Source organism: Lissotriton helveticus (genome assembly GCF_964261635.1).
Source record: "Lissotriton helveticus chromosome 1_1 unlocalized genomic scaffold, aLisHel1.1 SUPER_1_unloc_3, whole genome shotgun sequence".
In the NCBI taxonomy this organism is placed as follows: domain Eukaryota; kingdom Metazoa; phylum Chordata; class Amphibia; order Caudata; family Salamandridae; genus Lissotriton; species Lissotriton helveticus.
Genome location: NW_027611670.1, coordinates 5,161,422 through 5,183,155, shown reverse-complemented (window position 1 = coordinate 5,183,155; position 21,734 = coordinate 5,161,422). Strand labels below are relative to the sequence as shown.

At 44.4% G+C, this 21,734-nt stretch overlaps 1 protein-coding gene across 2 annotated transcripts in view; it reads right to left on the bottom strand.

The window, feature by feature from the left end:
• Positions 1–21,734, bottom strand: part of LOC144805859 (uncharacterized) — a 105,731-nt gene that overhangs the window by 32,565 nt on the left and 51,432 nt on the right. Inside the window, exons 1-2 of one of the 2 annotated variants that reach the window (XM_078672342.1) lie at positions 6,524–6,645; positions 2,015–2,132 (exon numbers count right to left, since the gene is read on the bottom strand). The gene's annotated coding sequence lies outside the window, so the exon portion shown is untranslated. Of the gene's footprint in view, positions 1–2,014; positions 2,133–6,523; positions 6,646–21,734 lie in introns of those variants that run through there. The other variant, XM_078672341.1, reaches the window with a different exon arrangement.

Sequence of the window (21,734 nt, the reverse complement as noted above, 5' to 3'; positions counted from 1 at the left end):
ATTAATTGCTATCAATAATCCATTTGATACATCGGCTTCTAACCCACTACAAGATGGCGCCCACGATCCCCAGACCATCACTGTTGATCTTTGATCAGCAATTTACTATTTCATACGAACCCCCTGTCACCAATTAGCGCCGGATGGAGGATTTATAAACCAAAAAACCACCTCCAAGTCCTCACTCCCGGGCCACATGAGAAGGGGTAGGTCGTTGGTGAAGTTCTCCAATAGATGATGTGAGTACCGGATCTTTGGCTTTCCACCATGTGAACGGAGGATATTATTCCTCCCCCTGGGCTCACTTACAAAATTTAAAGTTTACTTCCAAACACCACGCTAAAAATGTTAGCGTTGATCTCAGTGTTTCTCTCGAGGAGGTGATGACATCACCCTCGTTGGGCGAGTGTTTTCCCGCTTTTGACCACAGTGTATTAAACTACCACCTATATGTTTTTATGAATGCATCACGGGTATTCTGTTTTTGGAAGAAAGGGGCCCCTGCCTAATGGGATGAACCCTGGCAAGGAAACAACACTTGGGGTAAAGAGGGAGCAAATTTGCACCGGGTTTTGTGCCTGTTATATTAGAGAAAGAAAACTGGCAAACTAATGACTAAAATCACACTATAATTGTGTTGATATGTTCTAATATTTTATTATTTTATAACATCTTTTTTTTGTAGAAGGTATTTTTTTTAAGTCTTGTTATAATTTACTACATACAAAATTACAATACACATAGCAGAATATGAAAAAACAGACAGTTGAATCAATTTTTATAACGTGTGCTGTCTTTGTGCCTCAGCTTCTCTTTTGTAAATCGTTAGTAAGCAGCAGAGATGACCTCTGGTTTTTAATCTTAGTAGGATTTAAGTTACAGGGGCCACTATTGTCTGGAGTTGCCTAGCAGGATAATAAGTCCCAGGGGGCCAATACTGTCTGAAGCTGGATAGCATGATTACAAGTCCCAAGGGGCCTCTAATGACCCGAATTGGCTAGGATGATAACAGGTTGTAAGGGCCACTACTGACTGGAGCAGGCTCAAAGAATAACAGGTGAAGGGGGGTCGGGGTGTGAGTGGCACTTGTGACAAGAGCTGGCTAGAAGCATTGATGACCTTTGGTACTGATTAAATGCAGCATTTCAGGTCACAGGAGGCACTGCCGAATGCATCTGGCTAGCAGCAGTGGTGGCCACTGGGAAGAAGGAATTGAGACTGCGTAACTGCATATACTTGCGGCTTTAATACCGATAATTGTTTACAAATGAATGCCATAACCTGCATTGATATATTACATACCAAATTACAATGATCTTATATCAATTTGATGCGTTTGTTCGCCTTAATATGGCTGCAAAGTTACATGATTCTGTTAGGGCCCAGAAACATTTTATTTAGTGCTGTACATCTGCACACTTTCCTGCATCTTGTAGGAAACTGAATATTGGAAATCAGAAGTAAATAATGAATTCTACAGCTTGTCTGTATATCGTTTATCTGTTTCTCAAGGACTTCTCGCATTCTTCTTGAGAAACAACCCTGCCTCATACTCATTAGTTTAGTTTCAGTAACTATTTCTATCACATGTTCATGTTTCATTGTCTTGTTTTAGGAGAAAAGTGTATAAAAATACATATTGTAGCATTAGTATTCTATACTTCAACTTGCTTTTGGGTGGATGCTCGCGTCCATTGAAATGACAATTGTCACTTGTTAGTTTGCTTGGCCTTTTGCTATTTTTGCATTAAATGCATGATAGATTAGTTGGCCTTCTGATGTGTTTTGTTTTATTTGAACAAATGTACATAGCAGATAGTGGCAGGCTTTTTACAAAAATTACAATTTGATTTTATTCTTGGAATCACTCAATTTTCTCACAGACTTGGGAAGATTCTGGGTTCTTGCAGTTTGAGAGAGAGCACAGAAAAATTTTGTATCAGGATACCTGCCTCAGAGCACACTTCTTAAAGACAACTGCCGGGATATCATGTTGCTGCTACAAGGTCCTTACCTGTGTGAGTTATCGGGATCGATGCAGGGGCGGACCCAAACCAGCCACACGTGGAGATCAATGACAAACACTGAAGAATGAACAGAGCTTCCAAGTTGGTGACCATTACATAATGGACCTTGAAATTAAAAGAAACAACATGTTTTAGTATTCTGGTGACTCATGACCATAAAAACAAAAGGTTACAAATTCAATATTGTGTCAAATACTGAAAAAATTAAACTGGATATACTGAATCGGCTGTCGCCCCAGGGCATGCTAGACACCATCCATTACTATTGCTTATGGGACTTGTAGTTTTGCTTTTCTTATTAAAAGGGTGGTCTCTAAAGTCCCAGTGTTCTATTTCATTCCAGGAAACTTGGTGCGAATCGCCACCAGCATTAAACGGATTTAATCTGCTCTCCCTACTTGCTATTAAAAGCTCCAAATTCGGCCACAGCAAGGGAGGCCTAGCTACATACAGCTCTATAAAGAGCATTTATGCTATGGAGCCAATGATGCACAGCTTAGCACCTCTGCAAGTGCTCAGAATCAGGAGGAGCTCGAGAAAATTATAACGGAAGAGCATACCAACAACAGCCTGATCATTACGGGGACTTCAATTCCAATATGTTCAGGAGTACATCTGAAGATATTGATACGGAGGAGGACCAATTTGTACGGAACGCAGTAATACAAGATAATAACTCAGGCGGAATACAATACAATACAATACAATACAATACCATTTGTAAAGCGCGCTACGTACCCGTGGGGGTCTCAAGGTGCTGAGGTAGGGGGGGGCTGCTACTGATCGAAGAGCCAGGTCTTGAGGAGTCTCCTGGAGGCCGGCAGATCCTGGGTCTGTCGCAGATGGGTAGGGAGAGTGTTCCAGGTCTTGGCAGCGAGGTAGGAGAAGAATCTGCCGCCGGCTGTGGATTTTCGGGTGCGAGGTACTGTGGCGAGGGCAAGGCAGGCAGAGTGGAGGTTGCGGGTGGGGGTGTGGAAGTTGAGTCGGTGGTTGAGGTATGCTGGTACGGAGTTGTGGAGGGCCTTGTGTGCGTGGATGAGGAGTTTGAAGGTGATCCTCTTGAAGACAAACGAAAACAGCTCAGAGGCTTCTAGCGATTCGGGAGCAGGTGGGTTTCCGAGCATTAAACAGAAGTGTAGTAAGGCTTGTAGGTCCATTGTCGACAATTTCTAAATTAGCATGAGCTTTGCTGCCATGAACCTGCTTTTGCGCACGACAATGCAAAAATCTATTTCGCAATACTTATTTGTGCCCCTTTTACACATGAGAACTGTCTGCTTTGCAAGTTCTATGCTGTGCTCTGAGGTTTAGTCTGCACATGATGTTCAAGGGTAAACAACAATGCCCCTTGTTATTCTGTTCTGATCTGTCCCTCGCACCTAGACATAACAGGCTTCACACAGCTGCACCTCTGAAAATCGTGTACTTTAATATTGCAAACACAAGATGTTTTCACACACACGGAGCGACACCTTTCCAGAGAGAAGACCCGTGTTTGTCCTGCAATGTGAACATTGAATCTAGGCCTTGAGGTATGGGGTCTGCTGAAAAAGCCCAGAGGTCTTCTGTTTTATAATAAACTATCTCTTGTCACGGGGAAGGTGGTTAAGTTGTTCACTCCTTTTCCATTGTTTTTTATAACATGACATCCCGTTTGTATTCTATGCACCAGTCATGCTCTGCACGGTGCAGTGCACCAGTCACACTCTGCACGGTGCAATGCACCAGTCACCCTCTGCACGGTGCAGTGCACCAGTCAAACTCTGCACGGTGCACCAGCCACACTGGACGGCGCAGTGCACCAGTCACACTCTGCACGGTGCAGTGCACCTGTCACCCTCTGTACGGTGCAGTGCACCAGTCACACTCTGCACGGTGCAGTGCACCAGTCACACTCTGCACGGTGCAGTGCACCAGTCACACTCTGCACGGTGTACCAGCCACACTGCACAGTGCGGCGCACCTGTCACCCTCTGCACGGTGCACCAGTCACATTCTGCACACTGCAGTGCACCAGTCACACTCTGCACGGTGCACCTGTCACACTGCATGGTGTAGTGCACCAGTCACACTCTGCACGGTGCATTGCACTGGTCACCATCCATGCCTGTCAAGTATCAAGCATCAGGTGTGACACTCATGCATTTCAGTGCGGTGTTCCGCATCACCGCACTGAAATGCATTGTCATGCATTTAATGCCACTTGCCAGCGCGTGCCACCTGTGGTGCCTGTGAACCTGTGCGCCGGCTCTGCTGTTCCTAGATATGGTGGCAGCAGCTGCTTGCTGTACTCAGTAGTTCCTAAATAGTAAAAAAAATTCTGCTCGCAGCTCTGGAGTGGCTGAGAGTCTTACAATGCATCAATTAATCTGCCCGCCCTTTCGCGCCTCGCTCCAGGCTACATGATTAATTGCGGCGGCCCCGCACGGCTTTTACACACTGCTCTCGCAATTACCGATGGGGGGGCCGGCTCTCTGCAGTGATTGGTTGCTGCTACTGTCACACCCTGGGGGATTATAATCCGGATGTGACCTTTAGTGAGCTCGGACTTTGGCGGGGGACAAGGCATCCGAAGTTGCTTCGTTTATGAGGCAGGCTGACGTCCCGGCCGTGGAGGACGGGTCCACAGACTGAGGAAGAGATGTTTCTGGATAACCGAGGCACGGGGAGTCAGTCAGTGGAACCACCACAGGGCAATACTGGCTTCTGCCTTCGTATGAACAAGTGGCAGGGTGGGGTGCTCCAGACACCTCTGGGACCTTGTTGAACGTGCGGAGAGGTGCAGAGGACGACGATGCCAAGGCCGTGCAGCAGTATGAGCCGAGGGTGATAGCCAAATACCCTTGGGGCCTCGGAGACGGACAGGGCTGAGAGCACAGGGGAAACAACCAAGACTGACCAGAAGTGCCCGCAAGTCCAGAACCCACTCTACCCCATGACGGAGAACTCGTATAGCACCTACGCCGTGATGCTGCTCTCATTGACCGTCTTCGCCGTGGGCATCATCGGCAACTTGTCCATGATGTGCATTGTGTGGCATAACTAGTCCGGGTGCACTGCTGAGCGGCCGGTCACTGACCGGGAAGAGACAGCAGTCTGAACTTGTCTAGTCCAAGTAAGTGTTACTTAAGTTACATCATTCCAACAGGCAAAGTGCTGCGTGTCAGGCAGAACTGTGACTGACTTAGTACTGTACAGTCAGTTTATTATTGTACTTTTGTGTCAGTACAGCCGCAGAGCAGCACGAGTCTGATCATCAACAGAAAAAATAATTTCACAAACAATAGCATCTGGAGGCAGTTACCTAATTGCTGTTTAAACGCTGCCGCCCGGCCCTCCGCATCCAGCACGCTCCCTACTCACTTACTCTACATAGACACTTACACACAGTCACTCAGCAGAGGTGCTTCTGACTCCCCCCCTTGGCCTCTCACTCGTAAATAACAATTGCATAAACTAACTTTGCCCGTCTGTGATTTAAAGCGTCAGGAACTCCCTCAGCCCACCTGACCTATGTGCAAAAATCCCTTACTTAGCATATGCTCCATGGCAATGTCATTTTGGGTAAAGCCTCATGTTAGCCACAATTTTGTACCTTGACAATTGACGGGCAATTAATTATTATGTAGTTTTCCGAGGAAATAAGAGTCTGTGTTTTAGAATAGCGCGGTTGAAATGAAGCATCATTCTTTTCTGCACCAATAATAACACTCTCTGTGCAGCTGAGATTGAGATTTGTATAATTGTACAGAGCGCACATTTGCAAAAGTGATTCAGAGTAACTGGCCCGTCTATATTTCTTGACGCACTGGCCTCTGCTGCACAGTGTTGATCCATGAGTGAGGTCTTGTCAAGCTAAGCAAGTGTCTCACAGTCCCATCAAACGTCCTTCTCATGTGTCTTCATTGCCGTGAAAGGCTTTGCCGCAATTAGTTTAAATATGTAGTTATATTAGAAAGGGGTTGTAGGTTAGTGACCTTTCATTTCAATAGTTTCCCATTATTTTCATAATATGTTTAGAGCTTCTCATTGTTCAAAATTGGATGATTTTTTAAATGCAGAAAGTGCCACCCTAAGTGTCCCACATTTGGCCGCTGAATGGGACTCATATTCATAAGTACATTGAAATGTCATGCACCGGCGCTTTGCAGCAGTTTCCAGTTCCTTGCTGCTCAAATGGGTGTCATTTCTGATATTTATAGGTTTTCCTCGTCTTCATTGCTGGATTGTGCTCGGGAGAGAGTGTCACTCATAGCTGTTAAATGTCACTCATAGATGTTAAATGTCATTCATAGCTATTGAATGTCACTCATAGCTGTTAAATGTCACTCTTAGCCGTTAAATGTCACTCAGTCGTTAAATGTCACTCATAGCTGTTAAACGTCACTCAAAGCCGTTAAATGTCACTCATAGCTGTTAAATGTCATTCATAGTCATTAAACGTCACTCATAATTTCACTGAAATTATAAAAATGTCACACATGGCAATCTGAAACCTTGGCAGCTGTGGCTCTCTGCAGGGTGCAGTGCACCAGCCCCTCCTCAGGGTCCCTTGGGAGGTTGTGGCCCTCCAGGCCTCGTCTCACCAGGTGCACCGGTCAGTGGAGGCAGAGAAGGCACCGCTCGGATGTCCTTGAGACTAACGCGCGCGCTCACGCCGCTGCACGAGCCACATTCCGTCTCATAACTGCGCATGTGCAGGACCGCGCGCCACAGCTGCGCATGTGCGGAGCGAAGATACTACTTCCTATCGCAGAGCAATCAAAAAGTGTTGGGACCTTGCACGGAGTACAGACCATGAACAGCCTTAGACAGAGGGTGCGGAGTTTCACTGCGCCTGCGCAGAGGAAAGACACTCCCCCTTCCATAGAGGAGCCAAACCGAGCAGCTTTGCACTTGCATACATCTTAGCGTGTGCTGTGGCACGAGGCGGTTCTTGTACCTTATTAATTGTGTCCCCGCGCGGAGCGAACACAAAACTTCATATCACAGATTAATGAAAGAGTGATGCGATCTTCCACGGAGTGCAGACTGTGAACAGCCTTGGATAGAGGCCGCAACCTGGAAAGAGTCAGATCCAGCGAGGATACAACCTGGGCCGGAAACACCGGGGAGAGGATGGAAACCAGGGTTTGAGCCTCGGGGTCGCGGCCACATCCTATGATTCTGGGCAAATCACTCAATCTCCCTGCGCCTGAATGTGTAATGTAAATACGGTTGTTGTATATTCTTGTGGTTATCCTGTAGTCATTAGCATGTCACTTGTGATTGGTTGAATGACTCTTACGTCATTTGGAACCTTGACATATGACTTAACCCGCGTCACCGCGAGTGTCACCATTCTTCTTCACCAGCTGATTTTCACAGTCACGCTGCTCCCAGCTGGCCGTGGGCTTTCTTGATGAGAATAAATACTTACTTAAACGATTTCCGGCTTCCTGATGTTCTTCTTCATTAACTGTGTTACTTCAACGGTGCTCATGGAAAGCGCTCCAATACCTTCGGGTCGAGTTCGCACTGTATAAAATATGCCAAAAAAAACAAACTGTTTTTTCCAGACACACGGAATCCTCCTGTTGAGTTGCAGTAATCGTACTCTCCTACTATGTCCCCTGTAGGCTCCCATTGTCCCCTCGCGCTCACCCTGCGTCATCAGCTGGCATTCTAGAATGCCAGCTGACATCCAATTGACAGTTGACAGTTATTGACTAGAAACCTGACCGGCAGCCTTGCCTTCCGCTCTGTCCGGTATGTTATACTTTATTACTAAATTAATAAAGGACAGTAAACTTACTCAGCTCCGGGTCATCTTTACAATGGCGACGAGGTGAAGCAACACACCGGAACATCCACGCGTGTGATATGAAAAAAAGGAAGGAATGCTTAATCTACGAAGCGAGAAAAAAAAAATGGAAGTGAAGTACAAGTTGGAGGAATAACTGGATGCCGGAAAGATAGCGAATTGATGACAGCGCAAAATATCAAAAGCGTGTGCACTAATTAAAGCATTGAAGAGAAATCAAGCATCTGACTGTATTGGCGCCTGTATCGATGTTACAGTGAGGTGATCGGCTCTGAGACTGGCAGCAAATGCGCATTGTAAAAAGAAACAGGACTAAATAAATGACAGATTGGCACGGTGTAAAAGAGAGCGCGAAGTGAAGAACGAGCATCGATGCACTCTAGAATATTGAATGCAAGTGAGAGCAAAAAGGCATCGTGAAGGGATATCTGCTTATAAAAACAGAACAATGGAGAAGTAAAAGCTGAAGAGAACGTAGATGTTTAGTGAGGAAAGATGGACAGCGCGATGTGCTGAACTAAGCACGTTGCGTGGGAGACATCTTGGGTGAGGTACAGCTTTCGGACAGTTTATATCTTACGAAGAACTATCACATGACTAAAAAAAAATGTGTTGTAAGGAGAACAGAGATAAAGTACACGGAAGCAAATAAAAACGAAGAGGTATAACGAGGCGCCCTCATGTGGCAGCTGATAATAAAGCCACATTTTCATAAGAGCCTGGCGCATTGTGTGCCTACATAAGGCAGAAATGTACTTCAAATGTACTGGGAGGGGTAAATAAAGCAGCATGTACGGCAGGACAGTGTGTTTATGCAGTGTACAGAAATGTGTTTCTTAAAAATAGATAGGAAAGTAAACTGCGTTGAGAAGGTAATGTAAGTGTTTCCAAAGAAAATGTGCCTATAGAACCCCGGATTCTCTTTCACAGCTACATCTTGCAATGAAGCTGAACATGAAATTACACCACAGATCCAATACTTTTACTCCCAGGCAGTCAGGAAGGACGTTTTTTCTGCAGGAAAGTAATCCTATGCAAAACAAATAAATACAACACATGGAAAAGTTCCAGTTAGAAGCTGCTTAAAGCAGAAACAACTAACTTTGCAAACCTCTCAGGAGAGGCAGCAGAAGCAATCGAAAGTGTACTTATGCTGTGTGCCAGCCGGCATACATTACAAACGTACCAACTATAGAACATCCTCTACTTGCTACGTAACACCCTAACCCCCTCAAGCTATGTCTACCACCCTTACCTTCTCCTGTTTGCAGTCTCAGAACTTGTCTTTTTTCTAATTCCCTGCTCAACCCATCTCCTTTCTCTTGCTGTGTCTAAAATCTCTGCCATTGGTACAGTTTACCATTGTGGCCTAGTCTAACCCCAATGCTGTATTTCTTACCCAATAAAAGCCCGCTTTTTTTGCTTTTTATATATATCCTTATACATCTCTAACCAACTTTGGTTCCCTTCCTTTGCTCTCAAACTACCAGGGTAAAACCACTATTCCTCCACTTCCCTGCTGCCCTCCCTTCTTTCTGCCCTCTACCAACCTTCTAGTTCCCTGTGTTTCTCATCTCCCTGTTCTGTTAAATGCCAAACCATCTCTCTTCTTTAAAAATCAGCATAACCCTAGCTTTGTTGTATTCCCTACCCTGAAGCCAGAAGTGGTTCCTACTTTAGGACCTCTCCCATATTTAGATGTTAACTAATGGGCCATCCGTGGTTCCCACTTTAACCCCCACCTAAGGGCATCGCTGCCTTCCTCTGCAACTCCTCCTTCCTCCTGCCCACCCTGTTACATCGCTGCCACCCTGTGTACCTCCTCCCTCAGGACATCACTGCATCCCTCCATAACCCACCCTGCACCCCTCCCCCCGGATACGTCACTGGCTCTCCATGTAACCTCTTGATCGTCACTGACTCCCGCTGTAATGCTGATGTGAATGTTTGTAAATGTTGTTACCTCTGTCATACATGTGATGGAGGGTTTTCCATGTTCTGGTGTCAGGGAGTGCTTAGAACATGTTACACCTGGAGGACTCTGACATGTGCTTCATTTTAAAAATCTTGTGTACAGCGCACAGGTGCAACACTTGCCTCAGTCTCTATTGACTTGTTCTCTGGCTGCTGTCCAGAGGGAGACACCCACGGCTTTGCGAAGTATTAATCACATACTGGGGATGTTATCAATTTTTGAAGGCTGAATACTGGGGCAGCCACCTCCAGATTAACCACATGACCAAGGTGACTGTCACATTTACTGTGAGTTCATTCTTGTTATCCTATTTTTCCATTCCTCCTTCTTCTTTTGCAAATGTCTGACTTTTTATGTTGTCTTTCTAACACCCAACTATGTAACCCTTTCTTTAAGTTGCCATTGATTTTTGACCCTATTCCACAACCTATCAATCCTTTCTGTCTATCTGCAGACTTGTGAGTTGGCTTTCCGGGACAAAATGATGGTTGAGCACATCCGGATAGCACAAAGTAAAAACTATTCATAAGTTGTTGTTTCTGGTCAAAATCCTCTGTGTCTGCGCCTATGTCCTTTCAAAATGCCCCTACAATTTGCTAGAGTACTCTCAAGCCTCCATCTGAAAAAATGGAGAAAGTTTGGAAAACAAACAAGTTAATTCTTCTGGCTTTCGTCATCAGGCCCCGCAGATCTTTTTTTGCTAGATTTGTCCTGCCAGTCATATTATTCATGGTTCTCCCTGGATGTCTGCTTATACCACTGTGTACTTTATTAAAACATGGCAGCCTTGGTTCTAGCTGATTTGTGACAATCTTTTATAATCATTGTAAATATCTTGTACAAAAATATATGTCATGTAAGTATGCAATATTGATTTACCAGTATAGCATACACCGGGTAAAGTGTAATTTCTGATTCCTGTATGCTCCCTCTTTGTGGACATTGTTCTCCCAATGCTTCAGCACTAGGATGCCTAAAATGCACTCTCTAAGATCAAACATACAGTTTTGGCGGTCGGTTTAACTGATTTAGGAAATAGGTAAGACAAGTAGATTTCTTTGCAGGACAAGTAGTTTTCTGCACAATTTTGTCCACTGGACAAGTACATTTTTAAAAATATTCCACACCCCTGGACAAAAGGTATGAAGGTATTTTTTCAACAATAGTTTTAACTGCCGCATACCACCAGGTTTCTCTACACCCAGACAGTAGGTGCCTAACCAGCTTCATTTCACCGTTCGGATGTTATAGGTTCAAAAGAGTACCTTTTGGACTAGCATCGGCAGCGGCACTATTTCAGAGACTCATGCATGAGGTATTTAAGGATGTCAAAGACATGCTCATCTTTCAAGATGACATCCTGGTAATGGGAAAAACCTAAACAGATAATGATCAAAAATTAATAAAAGTTCTCAAGACACTGGAAGAAGGTGGATTGACAGCAGAATACACCAAATGCAAATTTGCAGAGAGAACAGTGACGTACTTAGGTCATGAAATAACACAAGAAGGAATAAAACCAAAGAAAGAGTTGGTTAGGGCTATTGAGGATGCTCCTGAACCACAAACAAAAGAAGAATTAAGAGCCTTCTTAGGGCTAGTGGAATTTTATTCAAAATTTGTAAGGAATTTCTCAACAAACACATATGAATTTAGAAAATTACTAAAAAGTAAAAACAAATTTGTATGGTCTAGAGATTGCAACGAGGCATTTATAAACCTTAAAAAGGAAATTTGTGATGCTCCACCCCTACAAGGGTTCGACCCAGAGCTAGAGAGTATAGTCACAACAGACACGAGTGGAAAAGGTATAGGCGCTATACTTTCGCAAGTTGGACCAGAAGGAAAGGAAGTGACAGTTGCCTTCGCATCACGGTCACTCACCCCCACCGAGGAGAAGTACTCGGTGATTGAACGGGAGGCACTTGCATGTGTGTGGGGTTTGGAGCATTTCCGCCAATATGTGTGGGGAAAAAGGGTGACCCTAAGGTGTGATCACAAACCTTTGACAAAAGTGTTGACTGTTAAGGGACTATATAACGCATCTCCCAGATTGGCAAGATTTTCTGTAAGATTATTGGACTACAACTACTAAGTAAAGTATCTTCCAGGTGCAAGAAACATAGTGGCAGGCTTTCTCAGCCGCTTACCCCTACAAGGAAGGGAAGAGGAAGAGGATAAAGAAGATAAAGAAGATGAGTGGCTAACATTAGCAAAGAATTTCCGAGCATTCAAAAAAAATGAATGGGAAAAGGAATATGAACAGGATGAAGTGATACAGGAAGTAAACAAATTTATCATCAATGGATGGCCAGACAAAAACCACATCAAAAACAAGATGAAACCGTACTGGGAACTCAGAAACAAATTATCTGTGGAAGGGGGATTAATATTAAGACAGGGGAGGGTAATACCTCCCGAGAATCTAAGAAAGAAAATTCTGTAAATATGCCACGAAGGACATAAGGGTATCATAAAACTAAACAGAGAATAACATTTTGGTACTGGTGGCCAGGGTGTGATTTGGAGTCAGGACCTGTGCTAAATGTGAAAACTCGGACAAGCCCAAAATCACACTCAAACCACCTTTGCATCCATTGCCTTGCCCTGAGATGCCTTGGGGGAGTGTGGGAATAGATGTCATGGGCCCAATACGATATCAGGAAGATCTGTTGTATATCGTAGTTTTGGTCGAACATTTTTCAAAATGCTCGGAGATCAAAATACTCCATAAAGTAGAAGCAAATGACATTGTCAAGTTCCTTGATGGAGTATTTACAAGAGAAGGTATCCCAAAAATTATCGTGAGTGACAATGGCAAGCAATTCACTTCTGTCGCCTTCAAGAAGTTTATCGAAAGAAACGGAGTAACACATAAAACTACTTCAGTATACCACCCATCTGGTAATGGAGCTGTAGAGAGGTTTAACAGAGTGGTAAAAGGTACCATACAACTAGCAAATAACAACGGGTTGTGTTAGAAAATGGAAACAAAAAAAATGATTTGGGCACACAGAATAACTCCTAGGGAGAGCACAGGAATCAGCCCGTTTGAAATGATGAGTGATTTGCATTTGTGTTTATTGTCAACTTGCCTTTTGTATGTCATATGTGCCTTCTGTACATTCTTCCTGACCTCCTCTGTAGACCAATTGGCTTTACTACTTGTCTTGAGCCATCCTACATTGGAAGAACAGCACTATCCAAGGACAATGTAGGATGGCTCAAGACAAGTAGGAAAGCCAATTGGTCTACAGAGGAGGTCAGGAAGAATGTACAGAAGGCACGGATGGCATACAAAAGGCAATTTGACAATAAACTCAAATGCAAACCACTAGCCATCCAGGTAGGTGATTGGGTGAGAGTAAAGAGAAGTGGACACATTGAGAAAGGACAGAACAGATTCACCCAACCCTTGGTGGTGGAAAAGGTGTTTTGCAATTCGGCTCTCCTGAGCGATGGAAAAGTGTGGCATGCATCTGCATTATCCAAATGCGAGATGGAGAACAATATTGAAAAGGCAAAGGATGTGGAATTGGACACCAACAAACCTGCTGATGAGGGAGATCAGAAGGACTTTGACTGACGGTATGTTGTTGCTCCTTCACATCAAGAACAAATAGAGTCCATTGGGGTAAAGAGAGATGTCATAGGCAGCGAAACCACTGATGAATCAAGAGAAGAAAGTAGTGAGTCTTATGAGGAAGAACTGGAATCTGGAGGCGGTATTAACAATGCGGAAATTATCACCAGCAGATGCGGGAGCACTGTGGCTATGCCAAGCAAGTTCAAAGACTTTGTGTGTGACTAAGTATGGGTGGATGTTTCCTTCCACATTCGTTCCATTGTTTACATCCTTTGGGAAGAAGATGTGTTGAGTTGCAGTAATCGTACTCCAGACATTCCAACCCTCCCGATTCAGGCGTGAGACTACCGATTTCAGGGCTAGTCTCCTGCTTCCCGATTCCTGCAAGCAAAAACCCGATTCCTCAGGGGTTTCAGCTGACAGGGTTTGGTACTGTGTAACGTGCTAATTCTTCGAGCAAAAGTCAGAGTGGCGATGCAGAGGCTAGATGGGATGAAAAATCTACGGGTGTGGCAGTTCAGGCTGGACAGTTCCCAAGAGGCACAGGGTCAGACTGATTTGAATATAGCCATGTCTGAACTGGGGTGGCAGAGTGGGCTAAAGAACGGTGATGGATTAAACCCAGATCTTTTGACTGGGTGTGACTGGGTGTGAGTGTTTGATTGGTTCAGATGCTCCGTCCATTACCACCCCCTTTTGTACCGCTTTTGGCCGCCATAAGTGTGGCTGGGTATGCTCAGACGTGAGTCCCTCGCTCACTTTGCCACTGGATTCAAGCACGCCGGGCTGAAGACGGCTGGAATGCCAGAAACCGGTCCTCGGAAGCTTGTTTCCGGTCCAGGGAAGGCATGGCGTGGCAGTTCGGGCTGGACTGTTCCCATGAGGCACAGGGTCAGACTGATTTGCATGTAGCCATGTCTGAACTGGGGTGGCAGAGTGGGCTAAAGAACGGTGATGGAGTAAACCCAGATCTTTTGACTGGGTGTGACTGGGTGTGAGTGTTTGATTGGTTCAGATGCTCCGTCCATTACCACCCCCTTTTGTACCGCTTTTGGCCGCCATAAGTGTGGCTGGGTATGCTCAGACGTGAGTCCCTCGCTCACTTTGCCACTGGATTCAAGCACGCCGGGCTGAAGACGGCTGGAATGCCAGAAACCGGTCCAGGGAAGGCATGGCGTGGCAGTTCGGGCTGGACTGTTCCCATGAGGCACAGGGTCAGACTGATTTGCATGTAGCCATGTCTGAACTGGGGTGGCAGACTGGGCTCACCCTGCGTCATCAGCTGGCATTCTAGAATCCCAGCTGTATTCTCCTGCTGTGTCCCCTGCGGGCTCCCGTTGCCCCCTCGCGCTCACCCTGCGTCATCAGCTGGCATTCTAGAATCCCAGCTGTACTCTCCTGCTGTGTCCCCTGTAGGCTCCCGTTGTCCCCCCCTAGTGGAGAAGTGTGGTTCAATGGTTAGAGCGGCAGACCCTGATGCAGAGGTCTAGCCCGGGACCAGGGTTCAATTCCCCGCCTCTGCGGGTCTTGGACTCAAAAATTCCACAGACCTGATAATTCTCGCCTCGGTGCCTATTCTAATCATAGAGTCCCACTCTGCAACTCTGGGCAATAGCTTGCTTAATCTCCACAACGGCCCCCACAATGCTAAGGATGCCTGGCCTCACCCTGGGGGTGCCCAGGAGTGGATGCCTCACAGGGAAAGCCAGGATGGGTTCCACAGCGGTGTTCGTAAAAGCGCCTTGAGACCCTTGCGGGTGAGTAGTGCGCTATACAAGTATCAATTTACATTTACATTTACCCCCTGCGTCATCATCTGGCATTCTAGAATCCCAGCTGTGCTCTCCTGCTGTGTCCCCTGCAGGCTCCCGTTGTGCCCTCGCGCTCACCCTGCATCATCAGCTGGCACTCTAGAACCCCAGCTGTACTCTCCTGCTGTGTCCCCTGTAGGCTCCCGTTGTCCCCTCGCGCTCACCCTGCGTCATCAGCTGGCATTCTAGAATCCCAGCTGTACTCTCCTGCTGTGTCCCCTCGCGCTCACCCTGCGTCATCAGCTGGCATTCTGGAATCCCAGCTGTACTCTCCTGCTGTGTCCCCTGTAGGCTCCCGTTGTTCCCTCGCGCTCACCCTGCGTCATCAGCTGGCATTCTAGAACCCCAGCTGTACTCTCCTGCTGTGTCCCCTGTAGGCTCCCGTTGTCCTCTCGCGCTCACCCTGCGTCATCAGCTGGCATTCTAGAACCCCAGCTGTACTCTCCTGCTGTGTCCCTGTGAAGATGCACTTTTAAAGAACACAGGAACAGGCTGGAGGCTTAGTTGAATGAAGTAAGGTAAGTTTATTACCAAAGTAACAGAGCACCACAGGAGCACGTCCACACACGGCAAAGCCTCAACTGTCTAAGTCGCAGACCCACAGTTGAAGGTTGCATGTGAGAGATGCCACGAGGAACGCATCTCTTGAAAGAAAACACTCTTTCAAGAGATGCGCGTGTGAAGCAAGAGTATGCACGAGCAATAACAATGAGAGCAAGCAATAACAACGTAAGCATAGAATCTTACCAGCATCTTAGTACTCTACATCTCCTCCCTTCCCTCAAAACAAATAAAGAAAACTTAACTAACGGAAATAAAACTTAGTCTACGTAAAAGTCTTTAAAACGTGTAGGGAAAGAACAATTCCTGTGTGTTCTAGTTGTCACATCTGAAGTGGAAGTAGAGGGAGATGAAATTTCAACATTTTCTTGAGTGTCTTGAAGAGGAAGGGTGACCTCAACAGAAGGAGAGGACATCTCACCTTGGGAATCTTGGGGAGAAAGAATGGTATTATTGGGAGACAAAGATTCCACCTGGGTGAGAGAAGGAGTATCTAACTTTGTGGGAAAATCATAATCAACATAGGAAGAGTTGTCATTCCCATGTTTATTTCTGCGAATGATCATGACTTGTTCAGAGGTTAATTTAATGAGAGAGCGTATGTTACGCCACCCTCTCTTATCTAAAAACAGGGAACCTTTAGAAACCTTGAGAACTTGAGTGGGCATAGAAAACTTGGAGAGACTCTATCCATGGTTTTGAACATGACCCAATCACCTACAGTAAACATTTCAGGGGTGGAAAGAACTTTAGGATCAAAATTTCGCTTTTGTCCAGATTGTTGTTTCACAACATTACTTTTTACAACCAACTTATCAGAACAGGATATGCATTTGGAAACCTGAGGGGTTAAATCTTTGATCCAAGAAGGGCAGACAGTACCATGTGGGTTTCTTTTTTTAAGGAGTCTGAAAGGTGAAATGCCCGTAGTGGAGTGAGGGGTAATTAAGTAGGCCCAAACTTTTTCCCTTAGAAAAACTTCAACATCCATTTTGCAGGAGAAAGCAGTTTGAATGCCTTCTTTCAAAAATCTATTCATCCGTTCAACCAAACCATTGGATGCGGGAGAGTAAAGAGCGACTTTTAAGTGTTTGACGTCAAACTTCTTCAAAAATTCTTCTAAGACACGGGAGCAAAAATGCGAACCATTGTCACTGACTATTTCCTTAGGGGGACCTTCTATTCTAAAAATTCTTTCCAAAAATGTAATTGCTGACGTAGAATCTGGGTTAGTACAAAAATCAAAGTCAAACCACTTAGAGTGATAGTCAACAAGGGAGACTATGTAACGTTGAGATCTAGGAAGAATCTCAAAAGGACCAGAAAAATCAATCGCTAGCTTGACCCAGGATTCCTCAGGAATGGGAACATTATGTAAAGGTAGGTTCTGTAATTTCCAGTGTTTGTCTGATACCAGACAAGTACTGCAAGAATCAACCCAATCATTGACGTTTCTCTCCATGGCAGGCCACCAAAAATGTTCTTTCAATTTGCGAGAGGTTCCACCTACACCTAAGTGACCTTGATGGGCTGCAAAAAATAATTTTTTTCTTAAAGCCAAAGGAGGAACACATCGATCACCCCTAAAAACAATGCCATTGATAATGGTCAAATCGTCTGAAACTTGTGCAAAGGACTTCAAGGGGGCAGGAAGGGAACGTATCTTAGGCCAGCCTGAAACTATTAAGTTTTTCACAGCCACAAGAATTTCATCTTCGGAATAGCATTTGGACCAGTCTTCCTCAGAAATAGAAAGAGGAGAAAGAACTAAGTCTTCCAAAGAGGCTACGACACACTCAATGTCATCTCTGAGAACATCTTCGTCATTTTCCAAAGGCAACCTGGAAAGTGCATCTGCTCTCATATTTTTACCTCCAGGTACATGGTGAATGCTGAAATTAAAATCATGTAGCTTAGAAAGAATCCTTACTAACCTGGAAGAGGCTTTACCAGTACCATTTCCGTTTAAAAGGTGTAGTAGGGGTTTATGATCAGTGTATAGTAAGAAATGTGAACCCCAAATGTAGACTTTGAATTTTTCTACAGCCCATGCACAGCCAAGAGCCTCTTTCTCAATTGTGCTATAATTACCTTCGGCATTGTTCAGTGACTTTGAGGCAAAACCAATGGTGTGTTCTACAGAACCTTTCCATTGACAAAGGATTGCACCAAGACCCTTTTGGCTAGCATCAACATAAATGCCACACTTCAGGCCTGGTGTGAAAGATGATAGGGCTGGGGCATTTACGATAACCTCTTTTATGTTATTAAAAGCTGAATTTGCCTCATCATTCCACAAGAAGGTAACATCCTTTTTTATTAGCATCCTAAGAGGTTGAACTAACTGGGCATAGTTCATGACAAATCTCGAGTAATATTCGGTGAGACCGAGGAACGATCTCAAAGTGTCCTTATTGTTAGGGATGGGTACATTGGAAATAGCCTGCGTAAGGGAAAGTTTTGGTTTGATACCTGAGGTGGAGATAGAATGACCTAAATAGTCTAATTCTTCCACAAAAAACGTACACTTTTTTTCTCCCAGGGTGATTCCTACTTTTTTGAAGCGTGACAGAACAATACGTAAATCCTTAATATGTTCATCAACATTTTTAGAATGAATCAAAACATCGTCTTGATATGCTTGCACACCTTTAACACCACATAAGACGCTGTCCATAAATTTTTGAAACACACTTGCGGCACTTGCCAATCCAAAAGGTAGTCTTAAATATTTAAAAGCCCCAAAAGGAGTAATGAAAGTGGTGAGTTCAGAAGAGCATTTAGTCAGGGGAATTTGATGATAAGCACTCCTTAAATCCAAGAGCGTGAACAATTTTGATTCAGCAATGCCGGTGAGGAGTTCTTGAATTCTGGGCAAAGGGTAACAGTCGATAAGAATATTTTGATTAAGTGATCTAAGATCCGCACAGAGACGAATACTGGAATCCTTTTTCTTCACGACCACAATAGGACTAACCCAAAGTGAAGAATCCACAGCTTCAATAATCTTCTCATCAACCATTTTAAAAAGTACTTTTTTTAAATCGTCTCTTACGCTAAGAGGAACATTCCTCAACTTGTGAATTACAGGAATTGCGTTAGGTTTGAGACGAATGCGATGTTCGTAGTTTTTTATCATACCAACAGAATTATTAAAGACTTCTGGGAAATCAGCAATAATTTTGTTGACAATTCCAACATCTATAAAATTGATGAAAGAAAAGGTACTCTGTTCATTGATTTGAACAGGAAATTCTGAACCAGGAACAAGTTTGAGGCCCATTCTAGCAAGGTCTTGCCACCCTACAATACATTTACCATCAGTAGCTACATAAACTTTTGTGTAAATGCACCTTCCAAAACAAGTTACACTGGTGATAAAGAAACCCCAAATGTCAATTTGCTTGCCAGTATATCCTTTAGGTATGATGTCCAAAGGTTCAAGGGTAATTCTTGAAGACCAGTGGGTCTTGAACAAATGATCAGATATGATGGTCACTGGAGCACCAGAATCCGCCATCATGTCAATATCTATTTGATCAACAATAACTAGGCAAGAGGGATCCTTTACACGTTCTGAATTAATGCAATCAACCATACAAATAGAGACAGAATGAATGGAGAGAATTTCCTTTACAGCTAAATTTCCCTCATTAGCATCAATATTGACTGAACTAATAGTAACATTTTTTAAATCAGAATCAATAGATTGAACATCTGCATCTTCGCCTGAAAAATAAGAAATGTTATTAATTTGAGAAGACTTTCTGTTGCGACACACAGATTGGAAATGACCATTTTTGAGACAAAAAGTGCACTTTTTCCCTTGAGCTGGGCAAGTAGGGTTGTTGCTCAAGTGTGTTTTAGAACCACAACGAAAACAAAAAGTGTTTGTTCTCCTTTGAAACGGTCTTTGAGAAGGCTTGCCCTTAGAATAAACTGCGTTAACACTCAAGTCAGTTGGAGTAAAGGAAGAGGTACTTTGAGAGATGCACTTAGAAGATACAATTGATCTCTCGATTCCTTTGGCCATTTCGAGTACTTCAGATAAGGATGGATCTCTGCAGCTTAGTATACGTTCTTGAATTTTTTTGTGACAGCAGTTATACACAAATTGATCTCTAAGAGCTGTGTCCAAATAAGAGCCAAAACTGCACTCAGAAGCAAGATTCCTCAAAGTGGAAATAAATTCCTCAACAGTTTCATCTTGTTCTTGACGCCTTTTCATAAAGTTAAAACGTTCAAGGATCACACTAGGTTGATCAAGAAATTTTCTATTTAATTTTAGAATGGCAGCAGAATATTCATTAATTTCATCTCCACTTCCTGAAGCTGGGAGAGGATTAGGCAAATTATTAAAAATTTGTCTCCCTTCTTTTCCTAAATTGCTATAGAGAATAGCCATTTTTCTCTTTGGTGAATATTCATCAGCTCCAATAGCAATTAAGTAACTTTCAAAGTTCTGAAACCAATGCCTCCAAGGTTCCTTAGGTTTACCAGGAACTGGTAGAAAATAATTTAAAGCAACAATTTGCTGGTTAGTAGCCATGTTGAATGAATAACACGGATGTAAAGTATTTTTAAACAGCAAAAGCCTGAAATCTTTTAAAAATGTTCACAAGAAAAGAACTTTTTAAAATAAAAAGAACTTTTCAAATGTCTGAAATGCAAGGAAAAGTGAAATAACCTTGAAAATAGGCTCACCGTTGAAAAATAACCTTGAAATGCGCTCACCGTTAATGCCTGAGAGACATGCGATTATTCATTTGCTTTGCGATCTTTCCGATCGTGAAATCGTATCCATGGTAACGCTGAATGACAAAAGAAAACAAAATGGCCCCTCTGCGTAGCGTAGGTACGTGATTGCGCGTGTGAGCGTGATGACGTGTGCTTGGAACGAGAAGATGATCTCGCTAACGTCTCACGTCATAGAGGAGGCGCATCAAGGAAGGAAAATCGGTGAAAGTGAAGAAAATGTCCGATACCTTGATGCAGAAGGCCAAATTAAACCGGGTTTTCTTGACGGTGAAGGATGAACAGCATGCTCTGGCGAAGTACGATGAGGAGGAGAACGGTGCAAGGTTGGTGATGCTCTGTTTTCGAAGAAAAAAGAGTCCCTCGTCGCCAAATGTGAAGATGCACTTTTAAAGAACACAGGAACAGGCTGGAGGCTTAGTTGAATGAAGTAAGGTAAGTTTATTACCAAAGTAACAGAGCACCACAGGAGCACGTCCACACACGGCAAAGCCTCAACTGTCTAAGTCGCAGACCCACAGTTGAAGGTTGCATGTGAGAGATGCCACGAGGAACGCATCTCTTGAAAGAAAACACTCTTTCAAGAGATGCGCGTGTGAAGCAAGAGTATGCACGAGCAATAACAATGAGAGCAAGCAATAACAACGTAAGCATACAATCTTACCAGCATCTTAGTACTCTACAGTCCCCTGTAGGCTCCCGTTGTCCCCTCGCGCTCACCCTGCGCCATCAGCTGGCATTCTAGAACCCCAGCTGTACTCTCCTGCTGTGTCCCCTGTAGGCTCCCGTTGTCCTCTCGTGCTCACCCTGCGTCATCAGCTGGCATTCTAGAATCCCAGCTGTACTCTCCTGCTGTGTCCCCTGTAGGCTCCCGTTGTCCCCTCGCGCTCACCCTGCGTCATCAGCTGGCATTCTAGAATCCCAGCTGACATCCAGTTATGGACTAAACACCTGACCGGCAGCCTTGCCTTCCGCTCTGTCCGGGGTGTTCTACTTTATTACTAAACTAATAAAGGACTGTAAACTTACTCGGCTCCGGGTCATCTTAACACCTCCGAAATAAATCACGTGCACAGGCTGAGAAATGTATTAACTGCGCCTGCGCAACAAATGTTTCTAAGTCACATTGCGCCTGCGCAGAGAAACACTTCCCCATTAGAGGAGCCGCCCGAGGAGCTTTGCACTTAAATAATTCTCAGCGTTGGCTGAGGCGCAT